Source organism: Brachyhypopomus gauderio, unplaced genomic scaffold (assembly GCF_052324685.1).
Source record: "Brachyhypopomus gauderio isolate BG-103 unplaced genomic scaffold, BGAUD_0.2 sc47, whole genome shotgun sequence".
In the NCBI taxonomy this organism is placed as follows: Eukaryota; Metazoa; Chordata; class Actinopteri; order Gymnotiformes; family Hypopomidae; genus Brachyhypopomus; species Brachyhypopomus gauderio.
In genome coordinates, this window is record NW_027506873.1 from 1,805,999 (window position 1) to 1,825,592 (window position 19,594).

Below are 19,594 nucleotides of genomic sequence, written 5' to 3' on the forward strand. Positions count from 1 at the left end.
ATGCCACACAGGCATGCTATGCAAAAAGTAAGCTGGCCTTTCTTTCCTCTATGCTGTAGAACGCATTTGTTAATCTGGACTTGGTTCTATGTCCACTAATTTTGAAATGTTTTTTGTAATTATGACACAAACAAATGCCCAATGGAACTGGACAAAACCCTGTGTAGGTGGGACCAGACTCTAATGCTACACTCATGTAACCTTAAACCTTTTACATTAGTTTCAAAGTAGTTACTTAATAATTCATGGTGGTCACTGCATAATATGCTGTCAAAATAATAAATGAATAAAAATGCCAGTGCTTGGAAAGGTTAATGATATTGGTTAAAATTTAACAACAGCAGCAATAATAATTATGATTCTCAGTTCTACATAATATCAAGTAATGCTGTTTTGACTCAGCGTGTCTGGAGCACGCATGTGTGTAAGTGTTGCTTTGTCCATTGGCTAATCTTCCTGTGTGCCACCATCTTACGTCTTACGGCAATGGAGACTGAAGGGGCAATCCCAAAATGTCTGCAGGCACACACCCCGCTTTGCATATGTCACGGGAGGATGGCGGCTGGTTACCATGAATACCAATTTTCTAATTAGTTCCATTTCCATCCAGATAGTCAGTGTGTACGCGGTCTTTGTCAGTGTTTCTTTGAAGATTCTGTTGGATGTGTTCATCATTCGTCCTGTGAATGCAGTGGCCTGAAATATACTTATACTGGGACAGTGGGCTGAAATATACTTATACTGGGACAGTGGGCTTCAATGAGAGACATTAAAAGTAATATTTGTATTTTTAAGATAATTATATTCTCAGTCAAATGTCATTTTTCTAGATAAATCAGGGTATATCGGGAAGACCAGAGATTAGAGTTTAGGGTGTGTGTGTGTGTGTGTGTGTGTATGTGTGTGTGTGTGTGTGTATGTGTGTGTGTGTGTGTGTGTACAAAAAAAGCTTAAACTTGTACCCCATAACAAGCACTCCAGTCATGATCTACTTAGGGTAACAGTGTCAGTGATTAGACAGTAAACAAACTATGTGATCACACATGAGCATCTCTACAAAATGATTAGACATTACAACAAACTCTCTATGTGATCATACATGATTGTCTCAACCAAATCAGCATGTGTGTATTAAATTGACAGCTTGACAATGACAGATGAAAAAGTTACAGTAATCATCATGATCATCATCGTCATCATCATCATGATCATCATCATCATCATCAGAACAGCAGTTATCTTTGGCTATAATCCAGATTTTTGGTGTGGTGTGTGTTTCAAAGGCATGGAAAGGGTGGAGGGAGCTTGGTCATCGTGAACGGGAGGAGAGACCCAGCTGTCATCTTGGTCATGGTGAACGGGAGAGACTGAGCTGCCATCTTGGTCATGGTGAACAGGAGAGACTGAGCTGCCATCTTGGTCATGGTAAACGGGAGGAGAGACTGAGCTGCCATCTTGGTCATCGTGAACAGAGGGAAACTGAGCTGCCATCTTGGTCATCGTGAACAGGAGGAGAGACTGAGCTGCCATCTTGGTCATCGTGAACAGGAGGAGAGACTGAGCTGCCATCTTGGTCATCATGAACAGGAGGAGAGACTGAGCTGCCATCTTGGTCATCGTGAACAGGAGGAGAGACTGAGCTGCCATCTTGGTCATCGTGAACAGAGGGAAACTGAGCTGCCATCTTGGTCATCGTGAACAGGAGGAGAGACTGAGCTGCCATCTTGGTCATCGTGAACAGGAGGAGAGACTGAGCTGCCATCTTGGTCATCGTGAACAGGAGGAGAGACTGAGACTTGGTCATCATGTATGGGAGGAGAGACTGTACTGCCATCTTGGTTGTCGGGGGGAGGAGAGACTGAGCTGCCATCTTGGTTGTCGGGGGGAGGAGAGACTGAGCTGCCATCTTGGTTGTCGGGGGGAGGAGAGAGGCAGCTGCTGCTCTTCAGGCTGATGCAACATGAGGTGAGCGCAGAGCTGCAGAAGAGGGGAAGGCAGGCGGGCCCTTTTCTGCAGATGACTCACGACTGTGTGTGTGGATGTGTGTGTGTGCTGGAGTGTGTGTACTGTTGACTATGGATTTTGGCTGGAATGCTGTCCATTTATGCTCCTGGCCGCAGAATTAGTCAAATTAATTGTTTGTCGAGCCAGAACACATCACTGATAAGGGTGGCTATGTGTATGTTTGTGTGTGTATGTGTGTGTCTGTATTGTGGTAGAGCCTGAGGATTGCTTAAAAAAATTTAGTACCAAAGCCATGATCTATTTATTTGAATGTCAGAAAAATTGTACAATAACAATAAAGCTTTCATGAAAAATAAAGTCAGAGTATTCATCACATGATGCTTGTTAAACATGTGGAATGATGGCACCTAGGAGATTCAGTTTGACTTCCTCTACATCAAAGCCATGGGTTCAATATAGTAATAAAAATATACTGAAATAATAACATTATCAGACATTTTCCCACTATTCTTAGTGTAAAATAAAGTCTAAAATAAAAATGTAGGTAACTATCACATAAACATATGCATTTATTTTTTATGAACCACATTTAATTTGATGCAAAAGCTTAATATTGCATTAAAATTATTTTTTCAGATTTAACCACATATCCATATTATCAAAGCACAACAGTACATCTTTATTGTGTGGGTTAGTGTGTGTGGACGCCATCATCTTCTTGTGGCTCCCACCCTGGGAATAAAGAGGGCATGCATAATAAAATCATGCAAATGTATGCAAATTGCAGGCTAAAAGAGAGGGTGTGGACGTGGTAGTTTCCTTTGTGATGCAATCATCCCCCCAACTGTGTACTTTAAGTGGTGGGTTAAGCGCTATTCAAAGTGCTCTGTAGATGGAACAGGTGTTCCTTCTAGTGTCATTTCTGTGCTTCCACAAGACAGACTAAAATATTAATTTAAAAAATAATTAAACTTTTTGTTTTTTATGCAGTCTCTGTAGCCTCAGAACATTCCAGCATTACATTATTCCAAAAAGTATTATCAGAATGTAGTAAATTCTAAATCTATCAAAACGATCAGTGTACTAAAGCTGAAATTCATTCATTTAATTAGTGGGAATGTCACAAAGATATTTCATGTAAAAATCACATTAAATGGCTCCGTTTATTACAACGATCTTTAAATCAGTGGGTCTTTCCTGAGATATACTGCACTGAGAGCAGACACAGTGCTGGGCCTCTCAACCAGACTGATGGAGGCGCCTCTTCTGACACAATATGGCTCTCCACCCAAGACAAATGTGGAGACAGATGCTTCAGAGGCTTGTTAGAAACACCCCACCAGCATTAACATTCTTGCATGTCTAATGTTGGCTAGCAGCAGACGTACACAGGGCGTGTGAATGGGGCATACATGTCCAGCAGGGCCTTAATGATTTATTAATCTGTGCAGGCCTCATCTGAATATTCCAGCATTGACACTAAAGCTGAAAATGGGGGTCTGTGCTGGAAATCCCGCCCCAATGTGGCTGCTGAGAGTGAATTCTGCATGTGTGTCTATGAGCATGTGACTAATTTGCAAAGTGCAAGAAAAGAACAGTAGTTATTCTGAACATTCTAGAATGTTAGGGTCATATAGAATGCTTAGAATAGAATGCTTAGTTCCTGTGGACAACATGGCATATGTACAAACACATCAACAAAATGTTTGCACGTTTGCTATTTCAAAAGCTGCACTACACATTGCCAAGTATGCACACAATATATAGTTTATGGTACAAATATGCACTCCAGACAATATTGCATTTGACAGTTATGCTTATTACAGTACTCAGCCGGGCAAAAAAAAAAGATGTATCATTAATCAACAGTACTATTATCAGATACATGACAGAAAAAGGCAGCACAAAGAGAGAGGAGAGAGGAGGATAGAGTTTTCTCACACACATAATTATATGTTCCATTCTAAAAATAATTACATGTTCCATTCCAAAACATGTCAAATTCGTTATTTAAAGAAATAAAAAATTTTAAATTAGTAGGCAAAAAGTAGAAAGCGAGAGAGAGGGGATTCAGAGAGAAGAGAGAAGACAGAACTGACATGTTCACTGTGACTCCATCAAAGATCCCATTGTACTAACACGGGGGACAGTTACAGGGGACTTAGAGGCACCCAACAGCTATCAAGGGCAGAGTTTGCTGTGGACAACTGCTTGGGTAAACAGCTATTGTTCTTGAGTCGGAGGACTAAACAATGGCAGGATTGTCCCTGGCTCTCTCGTTATGGAGGTGGTAGGGAGGGGTGGGAGCTCTTCTCTGAGCTCTGGTTGTTAGAGCACACTCTAGAAACGGGTGAGAACCTGGCAGGCAACTGTACCGAGGAGCAAGGCCTTCTGGATATTTTAGTAGTTAAAAAAAACTATGCTTGTTATGACATCACCCCCCCCACACACACACAAAATATATAATATATATAATATATTATAACGTCAGAGTGAGTTGGCAATAAACTCTATGGTCAAAGGTGGCCGATTATCAGTTAGCTATACTAAAGTGAATAGCAAATTAGTCTCTGTTTCTGTCAAGAACAGGGGGAATATTATTTCTGATTTCCTAACATCACCACATTAGTGACCACATTTTCTCTAACCAAATGTTAGCAATGTGACAGCATGTGTTTGTTTAGCTTGCATAGTGTATTCTGTGTTTAACCTAAACAAAGTGATGCATTCTTTCTTTCTTTGGTTAAAAGTCCATGTCAGATATGAAGCCAGCAAAAGCACTAGTAGTGAAACTAATCCAAAATATATTCAGATTTGTGCGGCTCGTATAAAAAGCTGCTAATGGGAACTATTTAGCACTGGTGTCACATTTGTATGGAGGGATGCAAATTCTACTGGTATTCCATGCATACTATAATTCTGTGCAAAATTCTACTGAAATGCTATGCCTACTATAATTCTGTGCAGAATTCTACTGGACGTTTGCATTGTTTTGTTGAGAACAGACTCAGGGAACAGGGAAGAACACACATGTGCAAGCGTGTTGTACATCTTTTCTTTTTGACATTTTATTGGGTGCTGTCCAAATGAATCATACATTTTGTCTTCTTGTGATACAAGAGAGCTTAAATCAAACTTGTTTATCAATCTCTGAAAAAAAAATTGTTTTGATAACTTGACCGAGTGAAACATGAAAATAATTTGAAATAAATTATAGGAATGAAATAATTGGAATATAAATAATTTATATATGTATACATTTATAATTTATATATGTATACATTCATAAAATTTCCATAAACAAGCTTGTGGCATTTTTCACAAGTATTGTGCCAAACAAAAGAAGAAAAAAGTGACAGTGGCTCATCAGTCAAAATACTGCAGTCACTTTACACCAAACTGTGTCACATAATAAGCAGAGGACATCATGTGGGTGTGAGGTGTAAAATTCATCTTCCACACCCAGCGTGTCTCATTCTTGCAGGCTGATTTGCATCCACAGTTTTCTATTAGTAACTTCCGTATGAGAGGAATGTTGGCCAGCTTCAGCTGCCCTGGGCCCAATCAATGGCTCCTAACAACTGTACTTTACACAGTGTTGTATTTTACCCACACCACAAACACAAGGACAGAGAGTAAAGATGGACAGTGTGTGAGATTGAGAGAGAGTGAGATAGAGAGAGAGAGAGAGAGAGAGAGAGGGAGAGAGTGAGAGAGAAAGAGTGAGAGAGACAGAGTGAGTGAGAGTGAGTGAAAGAGTGTGAGAGAGAGAGAGCACGCAGGGAGGTTGTCTAGGCTGCAGCTATTGTTAGCACCCCCACTCTGGCCCTCACCCCACCCCCCTTCCTCCACCCAGAGGAAAGCATAGAACTGCAATTAGATGCCAATAGAATTCAGCATCAGGAAATATCATGAAATGTCAGGGAAATGCCATAAAATATCACCATCATTCTTTTCTCGCCCAGTTAATTTTTGAGGCAAATAACATTAAACAGCATTAAAAGATTCATTTATCCATCTCTGTCTGACGCAAAATTGGTAGAAGACAATTAAACCTGCAGAGGGAATTCGTAGGAAAACCTGTAGAGAATTTGCAGAGTTCAGAGAATGAATTTCAGCTGCCTTTCAGTAACTCTATTAAAGATTATTCTGCTAGAGTCTCACCTGAGAGAAGTGGTAGCGTCTTCCTTTAAGGAAGGTCTGAGGGACGTCCTCCCAGGCAGTGGCATGGAGGTCCTACTCAGAGGCATGTGCTGCCGAGACCGATAGAGATTGGAAGAAGTGTCGGAATCAGGACAGTGCTGGGAAAATGGAAAGGCATGCTAGCTGGGGAAGAGACATGATTAGTGCTATTGTTAGAGTCTTTTGAGCTTCATTGGTACCATAATAGCCCCTAATGAGTCTAGCCAGGCTGGGCAGAACTCTGAACAGGGTAAGAGTTGCACATATGGTGGTTTGCTGAACACCAAGGTAGGCTGCAGCGTAATGGGTTATATGGTATTTGAATATTACCCTGACATATTCTTCCCCCAGAGGAACCAGGACAGCATAGTAAAATACAAATGGTTTCTCATGCCACATGCAACTTGGAAAGACTGGTATAATTCAGCCAAATGACCTAACTACGAGTAGCAGGTTTGTTCTGTATTGATTATTGAAATGAATTGGTCTACAATGTAGTGCATCCTCTAACCTCATGCTCTTTAATTCATAGTAGGTAGAGATAGTGACCAAAGACAATGGCTGCCATTTTGAATATATAGAAGATGATGGGTAAAGAGCCACCAGTTCCTCTCATAGTGTGTTTACTGTTGTACTTCACAGCCCTAGAGTGTCCTGCCTTACCAGTGTTTTAAGTAAGATAAAACAGACAGAAAACAGAAAAAATGCCATAGCATAGCAATGGGCATAAGATGATAGAAGCATTTTTAAAGAACTAAGATTACTTTTTATATTTTTAGCGTTGTACAAGAGCTGGCACAAGCTGTCCCTGTCACTACAGGTCTCTGCTCAGGCATGCAGCCTGTGCGAGCTTTTGAAAGATTTGAAATATGAATGTGATGTGATAGATACTGGTGGAGCATATTATGCCATTCATACCAATGGTTGATTCTGGAAGGTGTAAGGAAATGTTTTTGTACATTAGTGGATTCTCAAATTACTTTTATATAATGCACTTTGTGCCTTCTGCCCTCAGTTTTCGTCTCTTTTCTCCAAATTTTATACATTTCCATCAAAAGCTAAAATGATCTGCTGCTAGTCTCACATGTCTGAGCTTGACTGAATACAGCCAGAGTTAGTTAGGATCCCTCAGCGCTGAATGAAAGATGGAACCCAAGCAAAACAAAGAAAAGAAAGACGCGTAATCAGAGGCCTCCGGGGAGATACCGGGAGATAGCGGGTCTCTCACACTGCGCTGGTGCTACATATGACATGCTGAATTATGGAGGACAAAAGTATGCAAATATTGTTGAATATTTCTTAAACACTTTCTGAGAGTCTTTGATATCTAAGAGAAAATAGGAGAAAACCATGCAGACAAAAAATGCATTTAAGCTTCTTTATCCATGACACCATCCCTGGGAAACTATAACTTGATTTGCATAAGAATAATTGATACCTCACATTAACCTCACATGCACAGAAGGGTGTTTGGACCTGGTGTACAGTTCAGAACAAAGGGGCCCATTTGAGTGGGAGAGTGCAGACAGGCGGAGAACGGCTGGCGATCAGCTTTGAGCCTTTTGCTGTAGGATCAACTAATTACAGCTTTAACAAGCACTTCGTTTACTCTGAGAGTGAAATTCATACACTGCGCAATTTCAAGATAAAAGGAATAAGCAGAACTCTTTGATCATATAAGTGGAGATCACTTTATATATCTGTGTGTGTGTGTGTGTGTGTGTGTGTGTGTGTGTGTGTGTGTGTGTGTGTGTGTGCATGTACATAATCTATCTCTTGTCCTTTCAGTAAAGTTGGTGTGTCCCTTCACTACCAGATGCCCCTGATAAGGGAATAACAATAGTGATTGGTTTTCTACTGGAAAAAGTAGTGAAGTGGTCTATGAAGTGTAGAATGACATACACAAACCTTTTCTATTCCCTTTCTTGTTTTTACAGTATTGTTATTGAGTATAGAGTCTTGTTCACACTCTACGTGCTAAACATGATGCTAAAACCATGTTATTTCTCTTTTTAGGAGAGACATGATGAGACTAATGGATAATAAGGCCTGATTTTGTTTTACAAGAGCGAACTGGTAAGAAAAACATTCTGCTATGTACCTTTCATGTTCATATAATTCTGAGATTAAAATCCTCAAGGAATCAGTATGTTTCATTAAGGAACTTTCATACCATTTCTGTGTCTCACTGTGTATTCATGACACTCATTTGTTTAGAAGTAGCAGATCTATGGAAATTTGGTTTGAAAATGAAGTCATTGCTTACATAAGCATCAACAATATTTTTCATCATGTTGCTAAATCTTAGCAATCCTGCAGTTTTGCCAGAGGAAATTGCTTTTAGAGGCAGAACTGGATGTTGATAAACTTAGAGGGCTTTTAAAATATTTGTCTTGATTACAGAGAGTGCATAGTACTCTACTTGTTGCAACTTTAACCAAACCAATGTTTTAATTTGCATCAACTTGTGAAAGGCTTGATATTAACAGAAGAGATGAAGCACTAACCTGCAGACAGAGCTGTCTGTCTAAGAATAAACATGTGAACCAGAGCAGTGTATAAACCGAGAGCTGGGTCAAGAGTTGGGAACCAGTGGACCACTGTAAGAACACAGTTCTGTGAAACCTGCTCTTCTTTAGTGTTTTAGGGGAACTTCACCAATTTAGCTAATTTTCATAATTTAATGATTTGGATGTTTAGTGTTCTGCTGTAAAATGCACCCTTCTACACACATTCACTGTTCCTGAATAGTTCAGTGTTGTAGCTCTAGGATTCTCAACAGAGATTCATGCATGAAAGCAAACATGCTTTTATTACTAAGCTGTAGTTACTGTCTTTCAACAAGACTGGAAGATAACAGAGGACTTCCAGTATGCAGTATGCAGAGGACTATGCAGAGTTTGCAGAGGACTTCCAGGAGGTCTGGCAGTTACAAACCCCAATTAGTGGAGTTGCTTGACTTGTGTGTAACTTTAAAATAATTAACCACAACTTCAGGATTTCCGTGTCTTGGCGTCCGAAAAAAATACTCCATACTGCATTTTGGCGAATTAATTTTACAACATAGTACAGCGCAGTTTACCACCATTCTACAGTACAGGGCCTCTGACAAACACTCACACATGAGTTTTGTTGACACTGTGGCACCCCAGCCTACCCAAACTACAAAATTGTGTGCAGGGCGGAGCAGTACATGCTGGGTGGAGAGGTAGATGAAGGCTGGAGAGGTAGATGAAGGGTATTGTAAGGAAAAATAGTATCCAAAGAATATATATTTTACCATTACAAGTGTGAAATAAAAACTGACAACACTGGTCATATATAAACAAGAAAGAATACTTTTATATATTATATAAAATATATTATTTTATATATATATAAAATATAAAAGTATTCTTGTTAATAAACCTAGGGTCAGTGACACTGGGTTAATATGCAGCTTTAGTACCACATACCAGGTGCTGGCTGCCTTCCTTTCTTCTGTGTCATCCGTGACTTTATTAAACTCTGAATTTTCAGCATTATGCGGACATGAGAGTCTGTGGAGAGGAAGCAGGACTCTTCGGTTTGTACATTATGGTATGTCCCTTTCAGTGGGCACCACTCCTCATGTTAATAGATTCCTCTGATCTTTTCAAGGGAACATTATTACGTTAGAACTCACAGAAATGAATTTACATTTTGATTCATACCATAAGCTATTAGATGAGAAAGACCTTAAAGGGATTGATGGAAGACCCATCTGTTTAATGTAAATCTCATTGGTCGTAGTGTTTGTAAAATCTTACAGATAGACTGAGACACAGTGTTTCAAATTAACTGAATCATTTGATCCTGAGAGAAATCACTCAAAGTCTTAAAGTGTGTCCTCATCTGTCTCTCATAGACAACGTGGCCCTCCAAAAACACAGAAGACTTGTAATGCTGCAGTAATATGAGGCTGTGCAGTTTCATATGCTGGAAACTACAGTATCATAATCAAAGGTAAATGATAGTGAGAAAGATAAAAAGCCAAGTGACCATAACATATAATATCATGTTTAGCAATGGATTGTCCTCATGTTTTTAGACCTGTGTTACTGGTTTATATTACACTGTCGCTTCTAATGTTTCCTACAAATATGTAAATAAATATTTGCAACACTAAATCTATATCAACGCTTTATTGAAAAGAGGTGTATGCATGTGTCTTTATTGCAACAAAATTAATGAATTAATAATTATTTGTCTTATGTCCTGGTCCTCATTCAGAGCAGGTAAACATATATAAAACACAGAGACTGCACTTGTAAAGCAAATGATAAATCAGCACATTGAGCAGGTGATAGCATAAAATACCATGATAATGATAGTGTTGTGTTCTATTATATTGTAACATTATTACAATAGGCCTACATGACCAGTGCATAAGCGTCTATTTTAAACGTCTGTACATGGGTGTTGTCATCATGGTAGACAAACAGAGCAAACTGTTCTCTGGCAGCCGCTGCATACAAACAAACCTCCACTAATGCTGGCGACAGGATTCCAGTACCCGGCAGACAAAAGTTGAGATGATCCGATCGGCACAACAGAAGCGTCTCTTGGCTGCACGTCACTTTCATTGCAGTGGTCTCACCTCAGAGGCTTTGATTACAGACACGATGCGGTTGTGAGCCAACATTATTGTGACGGCGTTTAATAGTCAGGTCTCTGCTGGCACAGGTCTGCCCTAAACCTGCCCTTAATAGGTGTAAAGGAATATTTAAACCTTAATAGGGAAATGTAAAGATATCTTTAAAGCTTAATAGGGAGGTATAAAGGTATATTTAATTAAAGATACCAGCTTTGTTTGATAATGATGTGCTGTTTGTCTTCTAAGTGTGTGACTTACCCCTGTGTTTGTCTTTTAAGTGTGTGTGTGTCTTACCCCTGTGTTTGTCTTTTAAGTGTGTGTGTCTTACCCGTGTTTGTCACATTCATCTCCTTACAGCCTCATGTTTTCAGTTTCTATTGAAACTGGTAAGGCTACAAGTGCAAAAATATAATTGAGAAAGTCAAAAACTTCAGAAGCCTGATAGGTGTATAATTAACATTATATATATTAGTTCAACTGTGTCACTGTCTAAACTACTAAAGAACCACTGACAAAAAAACAAAAAAACATTTCCAGGAAAGAAGTTCAACAAAGAGTGTGAATGTCAGCAAAGCGGTTTGGAGACGCCCTGTTGTGGGTGCCGACCAAATCCTGGGTCTCCTCTGATTCTCCCGGGTCAGACAGGGCTGACAGGCCTGTGCTTCACGTCCCTCTGCTTGATACTGGCTCATTTCAGTGGAGGAGGCTGGGCTGCAGCTGCCTGTCTGGCCTCATATGAATAAAGAACCTTTTTTATGTGTTTTGTGTTGTTTTTTTCTGGAATGGAGAGAGACGTTGTGAATGCTCTCCCAAAGAGGGATGAGGCATATTGAAAACTATATTAAATTACCCTGATTAACAATTTCGCCACGAACAGGGGATTTCTACAGACAGGCCTGAAGTCTATTCATCGCCACAGCGCCAGGGTCAAAAGGTTCCTCAAGTTCACAGGCTCTGGGTCTTTGTTATGCTAAGTCACAGTCTCAAATCAGCAACCAAGTGGGGTGTGAAACAGAAATTATTTCCTTTAAAACAAGTTGTCATCTCCCTTTTCTCAAGCACCACTACTCTTTCAATTCTAATGTCATTGATTGTGATATTTAGATGTCCAAGTGAAATTTTGAAAAATAAAAATGAACTTTCAACTTCTGGGTTCATTTGATTTAGAAAGTACACCAAGAATAAAATGAACCTGACAATTTTGCTCTGTTCAAAAGTAATAATTATAAAGCATTTAGTATTAATAATGTGTGACATTAATGTTCATTTAATGTACATTATTTATTTATTGTATTGCATTATTTATTACAACAAACCGTGAACCTCAGCATTAATAAAGTGTAATGATAACAAAATAACTACCAGCTATGCAGCATGAACACTTGAATTAACAGTCAGTCGTTTTTTTTTTTTTTGTAAACCACAGAGTCCGCCCTGAACGTGCTCTCAGCAGTCAGTCACATCAGGATGAATCCTGTGCCCTGCAGAAGGGCTTATTGCTTATGCAGAAAGACAGAGGCACAGTTAATTACTTCATATATTAAGCCTTTAAGTATTAAGTCGTTAAATATTAGGCTGAGAAATAACATTAGGGATCCTTAGTGCTAAAATTGATTAAGGGCAGGTCAGACACTTCTTGTTTCGCATACATTACCTGAGGTTAAAGGGTGCACCTTTATGTCCAGGCTACTGAGTGTTCACCTCTCAGGTCATATTGGGATTATATTTGGTAATAAGTGAATTGTGGGCAGCTAAGAATTAGAGTAAATGTATGTAGACATGTTTAATTGCTTAAAACACTTAATTAAATAAAAAGGAAAACACCCATATCATGTCATTTATCAATCCAACATTTATTTACAAATAGGCAAATATGAATAAATAAATAAACATGCACTTTAAATCTAAGTTGCATGTATAATGTCTAGCATTTCTCATGGTCCTGTGTTTCAGTACTGTAAAACCCATATTCCTAAGTTCGGATTCATGTGGCACTTTGAATACATCTTTCCCTTCACTCAGTTCTGATTGGTGTCCAGTTGCTGGTTACCATGGAAATGACAAAATCATTTTTCTGCCCTCCATTGTGAGGTGGTCTTTCTGAGATGACAGGTTAACCAGATATGCTTGACCCCTGGGGATAAATGTATTGCTCACACACACACACGCACGCGCACGCACGCACGCACACACACACACACACACACAATATTTTACTCTAATATGGAATATAATTAATTTTTTTCATAAGTTTGGGAATTTAACATCTATCCAAAAATGCCCATTTGAAATGCATTTTTATATTCATTCTAAAACAGCAAACTACAGCAGATGTGGAAAGAATATGCAACATATATATATATATATATATATATATATATATATATATATATATATATATATATATATATATATATATATATATATATATATATATTTCTAGGACAAATTCTGATATTTTGACATTCTGGAGTGTCTATGGCAGGTAGTCTGCTTAGCAACAGACAGATCTTCTTTTTTTCTTTTTTTATGGGGTCCATGGTCTCCTGCTGACCTAGACCCCAGCCTTAGTCTGGAATAATGAGCCTCCAATAACCTTGTCAAACAAGTGTTCAGAACCCCATGCAGTCATGCAAAAGTGACTCACATTTCAGGAAGATTAGAGTTAGAGGTTGAGCATGAATGAAGGAAGTAGGACTCTGAAGGTGTATAATATGAAGCACAATTTAAAGCTTACTTCTAACTTGTTCTCAATTTGGCAGGGACAGGCTGTGGAAGCAACCCTGAACACCCTGTGTGTTTCACGTCCGAGAGTGGGAGGAAGCAGGTAGGGTATGGAGTGTGGCCCAGCCCATCCCACTGCCAGCGCTCCGAATCAGGAGGCCAGCCTCCTACAGGCCATGCACAGTCACTTTAAGTGCCGCTCCACAATGGCCTGCATGGCAGCTCTTCAGACCTAATTGCTCAGGGAAAGCAAGACAGAGAAATGTGCTAGCCTCAGGTGGCACCTGGCTCCAGCCTTTCTAAACCTAACCCTTTGTCACAATGGTGGTGACACTTCCTTTCTCTTGGAACGCTTTGAATGATCACTGCTTTTTCTACAGCTCATCTATTAAAGTGGATATGTTTGAGAATTTCCATCACAAGACATGAATTCTCAAGTGATTTTTTCCCATGGAAAGTTTGTACAATTTTTTTCCACACTCACTCTGAACAACTAAGGAAAAAAGTATTTTTTTCATCTCCAATAGAACAGCCAAAAGGCCAGCTCGCTTATTGTGGGAAATGTTCATTTGGGAGCAAACACATCTAGCTTGCTTTCAGACTGAAATTACCAGGAGCAGTTGGGTGTGTGTGTGTGTGTGTGTGTGTGTGCGCGTGTGTGTGTGTGTGTCTTGATTTCCTATGCATCACAACTATATACATTTACATACTTCAAAATAATTAACTATTCAATTATTATAAAAAAAATTATAAATTATAAAAAAATGTAAAAATTATAAACTACTACTAAATAATTAAAATTATGTGCAACTATATCTACAGTACATCTAAGCACATTTGTAGTGAGAGCTAAGACTTCCTCCATGATCCAGCATCTCGATTTATTAGAATATTTAATTTCAAGTTTGAATAAATGACTATTCAAACAGTATAAATACCAGGTATTTCTAGGTCTAGTCCCACATGGGAAAACTGCTGTTTTGACAAATGCTCATAAGGTGATCAGTTACACTCTCCACAAGGTCACTGCTATAAAGGCTGGCTGTTCACTGAGTGCTGTATCAAAGCGTGTTAATGGAGACTTCACTGGAGGGGCAAAGTGGGAGAATGTTCAAGAGCTGCAAGTCTGAGCCCAACCATGGAAGGTTGTTAAGAAAACTCCAGAACACAGAGCTTCATAAGGAGTGGACTGAGACTGGTGTCACAGTATATCAAGAGCTACCACGCACAGATGTCTCCAGGAGAGAGACTGCTTCTGCCGTATTCCTAATGTCAAAGCAAAAGACACCATTAGAAGCATCTTACCTGGTCAAGGAGAAAAATAACTGGACTGTTGCTCAGTGGTCCACAGTCTTCTCTTCAGAAGAAAGTAAATGTTGCCTTTCATTTGAAAATCAAGGTCCCAGAGTCTGGAGGAAGAGTGGAGAGGCACATAAACCAAGGCCTCTGAGGTCTAGTGTGACGTTTCCACAGTCAGTAATGGTTGGGTGCCATGTCATCTGCTGCTGTTGGTCCACTGTGTTATATCAAGTCCCAAGGTCAATGCACTTGTCCACCAGGAGATTTTAGAGCATTACGTGTTTCTTTCTGACAAGTTCTATGATATATTTCCTTTCATAGCCTTTCATAGCTACCAAATGATTTGATAGCCACAATATTACTGTGCTTGAATGGCCAGCCAACCTTCTAGACCTGAACCCCATGGAATGATATATTTTATATTGTATATTATTTATAGTTATATTTTGCACATCTACTTTTTCTACTAGAAGATACAACTCCACTTCAGAATCGGTTTGTACAGATGATGAAGAACCTCGTCTTAAATGTTGTTTTTCTGGAAATTTTGAATATCTCTACATCTTTAAATACAGTATATTGTTACTTGCCTGGAGTTTTCTATGGTTATACTGTGTGTACAGTTGTGATCAAATTTATTCAACCCCCACTGAAATAAAGTGTTTTGGCCAGTTTGACATTGATTTTGATCATTTCAGTCATCTTATTTACAATTATATCAAAGAGGCACTTATAAATTAGACAAACATAACATAATATTTATGATGGAATAACCACAAATGTCTTTACTGTGCTCACATCATTATCAGTTTTATTCAACCCCCTAGTGACATTATTTTTTAGTACTTAGTACAACATCCTTTTCCAGTTATGACAGCTTTCAAGCGTGAAGCATAACTTGACACAAGTGTCTTGCAGCGACCTATGGGTATCTTAGCCCATTCTTCATGGGCAAAAGCCTCCAGTTCAGTCACATTCTTAGGCTTGCGCACTGCAACTGCCTTCTTTAGGTCCCACCAGAGGTTCTCAATTGGATTTAAGTCTGGTGATTGCGATGGCCACTCTAGAATGTTCCAGCCTTTCATGTTCAACCATGCTCTAGTGGACTTGGATGTGTGCTTCGGATCATTGTCCTGTTGGAAGGTCCAACGTCTCCCAAGCCGCAGGTTTGTGACTGACTCCATCACATTTTCCTCCAAGATCTCCTGGTACTGAAGGGAATTCATGGTACCCTGCACACGTTGAAGCTTTCCTGTACCATTAGAAGCAAAACAGCCCCAAAGCATAATTGACCCCCTGCCGTGCTTCACAGTAGACAAGGTGTTCTTTTGTTCATAAGCCTGGTTCTTCCTCCTCCAAACATAGCACTGGTCCATTGGCCCAAACAGTTCTAATTTAGTTTCATCTGACCACAGTACACTGTTCCAAAACCTTTGTGGCTTGTCCACATGACTTTTGGCATACTGCAGTCGACTTTTCTTGTTCTTTGGAGTCAGCAAGGGGGTGCGTCTGGGCGTTCTGGCATGGAGGTCTTCGTTATGCAGTGCGCGCCTTATTGTCTGAGCTGAAACTTCAGTGCCCACATCTGACAGGTCTTTTTTCAGTTCCTTAGCAGTCACGCGGGGATTTTTCTCCACATTACGCTTCAGGTAGCGCACAGCAGTCGCGGTCAGGATCTTCTTTCTGCCACGACCAGGTAACGTTTCCACTGTGCCCTTTAACTTGAACTTGCGAATGATACTTCCGATAGTGTCTCTTGGAATATTTAACAACTTCGCAATCTTTTTATATCCATTGCCATTCTTGTGAAGAGCAATAACCTCTTCTCTTGTCTTCTGGGACCATTCTCTTGCCTTCACCATGCTTGGAAACACACCAGTAGATGTCTAGAAGGAGCTGAGTATCACAGTCCTTTTAAATCTGCCTAATTGGTGCTTATCATGCTTGATTGCTGCTCGTTGACATCCACAGATGTTTTCAATACCTGATGGAAAACACTGGAATGAACCTCTGTTCTTAGGAGTGGTAGTCGTAAAGGGGTTGAATAATTGTGTCAATGAAGAAATCACAAAAAGGCCATTTAATACTTTATGACAAAAAAAATTGATGCTATCTTAGTTGCATTTAGTTCTTTAACAAGTCCTTGTAAGATTTCATTATGAACACAATTACAAATGTGCACTGAATTCCATAAAACCCTTCGCAGCATTGGGGGTTGAATAAATTTGATCACAACTGTATATATAAACACACACAGGCCACTTTCTTAGAGACACTCATGAAGTTGTGTGTTGGATGTCCTTTGGCCTTCAGAACTGCTGCAGTGTGCCATGGCATAGATTCCACAAGATATCAAAGTTGTTCTGCAGGGATCTTGGCCCATGCAGACAGGATAGCTTCTGGCAGTTACAGAAAACTAGATGAGTTACTGACATGCCCTAAACAGCCCGTTCTACCTCATCTCAGAAATGCTCTGTAGGATTAAGATTAAGAAGTAAGGAAATCTCATTGTCATGTTCCTGGAACCAATCCATGACTAGAAGACCCTTGTGGCATGGTGCATTGCTCTGCTAAAAGTGTCCTTCTGCCACAAGGTAAACATGATTGGCATCAATGTATGGATACACTTGTTTGGTCTCAGGGTTATGTAAGATAAGGTTTGTCCATCCACATGCATCAGAGGTATCCAGGGTATCAAAAAAATATTTCCTGTTGCTGCTTGTTGCTTGCAAAACTGTTGCTACCTGACAGAAAGGGCTCAACAGTTCATGCAGTATGTGCCAAATCCTGACCCACCTCACACACACCCGACCTCTCTCTTCCTCTGTCACACCAGGTGTGCTGCAGCAGCAGTTCAGTTCAGCGAGTGGAAGCCAGGTAACATACACATCAAGTAAAATCGTATCGTTACCCTCTAAGCCCAACGTGAACATTGTGCAACATGAACGTTTTCTTGTGCAGTAAAATGTCTCATACAGCACTAAACTACTAAGCATTTTTAGCCGATTGGTCACCAGATAAACTAGTCCCTCAAGCCCAAATCAATGACAGATAACGTGAGGACGACCACATACAAATAATTATGGTAGAGTTTGCAAATCTATGTGTTAAGCTGAACGTTTTCTGTTGTATAGGTTTTGTTAGGCAACATAAATTAACACATTCGTTTGTGAAAGAAGAAACGGGAAGTTCCCCATTACCTGTGAAAAATGCCCATCTGCATTCATGTAATGACAACACTCAGTAGCCTATAACTCCTTCTTGTACTTTTTGGTCTTTTTACTGTCTTAATTGTAGGCCTATAATATAGATTTACTAATTGCAAAATATATGCAACAAGGCCTGCAGACAGTGGAGGGTAAACAGGAGTTAACTGAAGGACTTAAAAATGACTGTATATAGTTAATATTGGATATGGATTTTATCAGTTGGTGGTGTGACTTTTTTCCATTGAAAACCCACGTTTAGAAATTAACAATTTTCACAAATGTTACAAATAAAAGTCAAATTTCATTCAACATGTGCGTGAAATTGTTTTTATAATGAAGTGTTCCACATGCGCTAAAAAGTGCCCTTTTCCCCCCTGAGCACTTGCCCCCCAAAATGTCTGTGCACGCCACTGCCTGAAACCACCGTGCTTTGGAAACATGCCTGTTTCAAACATTGATAAGATATACAATAAATTATTATTGATGATGTGCAACATACAAAGGAGATACAATTAATAATTAACCGAAAGGCAATGTTTGTTTTGATATCTATCACTCAGTAAGTATTTGTACTTTGTTAAAAAAATGTATTTGGAAAGCTAAGCCAGTTAGGCAAACTTTGTATCTAACACTGTTTGTGTGTAGTCTTACACTATGTCTTTGAGATCAGTCTTACACTGGTTTTGCAAAGGCTCTTGCAGGTTCAGTATTCTCAAGACTGCATCTAGATAATTTCGAATAATGCTACTGTTGGAAATTTAAAAGAGGAGAAACTCAAACAGCGGTGCAAAAACAAGCAACTTTTCACCTCAGCTGTTATCTTTTTTTTCTACTCTCACCTGTCAAAGAGTTCTGCTCACTCCACAACTCAATCAGTTTCTCCTTTTGCATGGTTGTACAGAACCACAACTTCTGACCTGTGCGTGGACCTGGTCTCATGTCTCATTTTACCACCAGAGATTTCCTGCACATTTTCCAGTTTGGAGCTGCAGAGAGCACACAATTGGTTGTTGACAATGCCAATGTAATTATTTGCAATTCTGGCCAATTATAGGCCAATTCTGGTTGTAAGACAAATAACCAACCATTTTTTCAAGTGATTTCAATATTGCAGATACGTTTCTAATGTTGGAATATATATATATATATATATATATATACACATTTATATATATATATATATATATATATATATATATATATATATATATATATATATATATATATATATATATATATACATTTATATATATATATATATATATATACATTTATATATATATATATATATATATATATATATATATATATATATATATATATATATATATATATATATATATATATCAGTGGGGAACCGTCAGGGCCCTCTACGCCCTCTCAGAGGGCCTAAAATATTCTTAAAACATTATATATATATATAATTATCCAATTTTATTTTATCTACTTACAGTTTTACAATCGACATCTAAACAGTTACAAAAATATAAGCAAATAAATTATTCAACCGTGTCTATTCAATCTGTGTTGGAAGGTGAGGGGTTAAGTGGAAGCCTGTGAGCCTGTGTCTCCCCCTATCAGGACTGTGATGCCCGCTGTT

General features: G+C 39.1%; 1 long non-coding RNA gene across 2 annotated transcripts in view; it reads left to right on the forward strand.

Annotated features, from left to right (window-relative positions):
- Positions 1-18,298, forward strand: part of LOC143487600 (uncharacterized) — a 23,607-nt gene extending 5,309 nt beyond the window's left edge. Inside the window, exons 2-6 of one of the 2 annotated variants that reach the window (XR_013124307.1) lie at positions 1,284-1,965; positions 8,164-8,223; positions 9,667-9,726; positions 10,034-10,131; positions 17,622-18,298. This is a non-coding gene — a long non-coding RNA (uncharacterized LOC143487600). Of the gene's footprint in view, positions 1-1,283; positions 1,966-8,163; positions 8,224-9,666; positions 9,727-10,033; positions 13,095-17,621 lie in introns of those variants that run through there. The other variant, XR_013124306.1, reaches the window with a different exon arrangement.
- Positions 18,299-19,594: the final 1,296 nt, after the last annotated feature.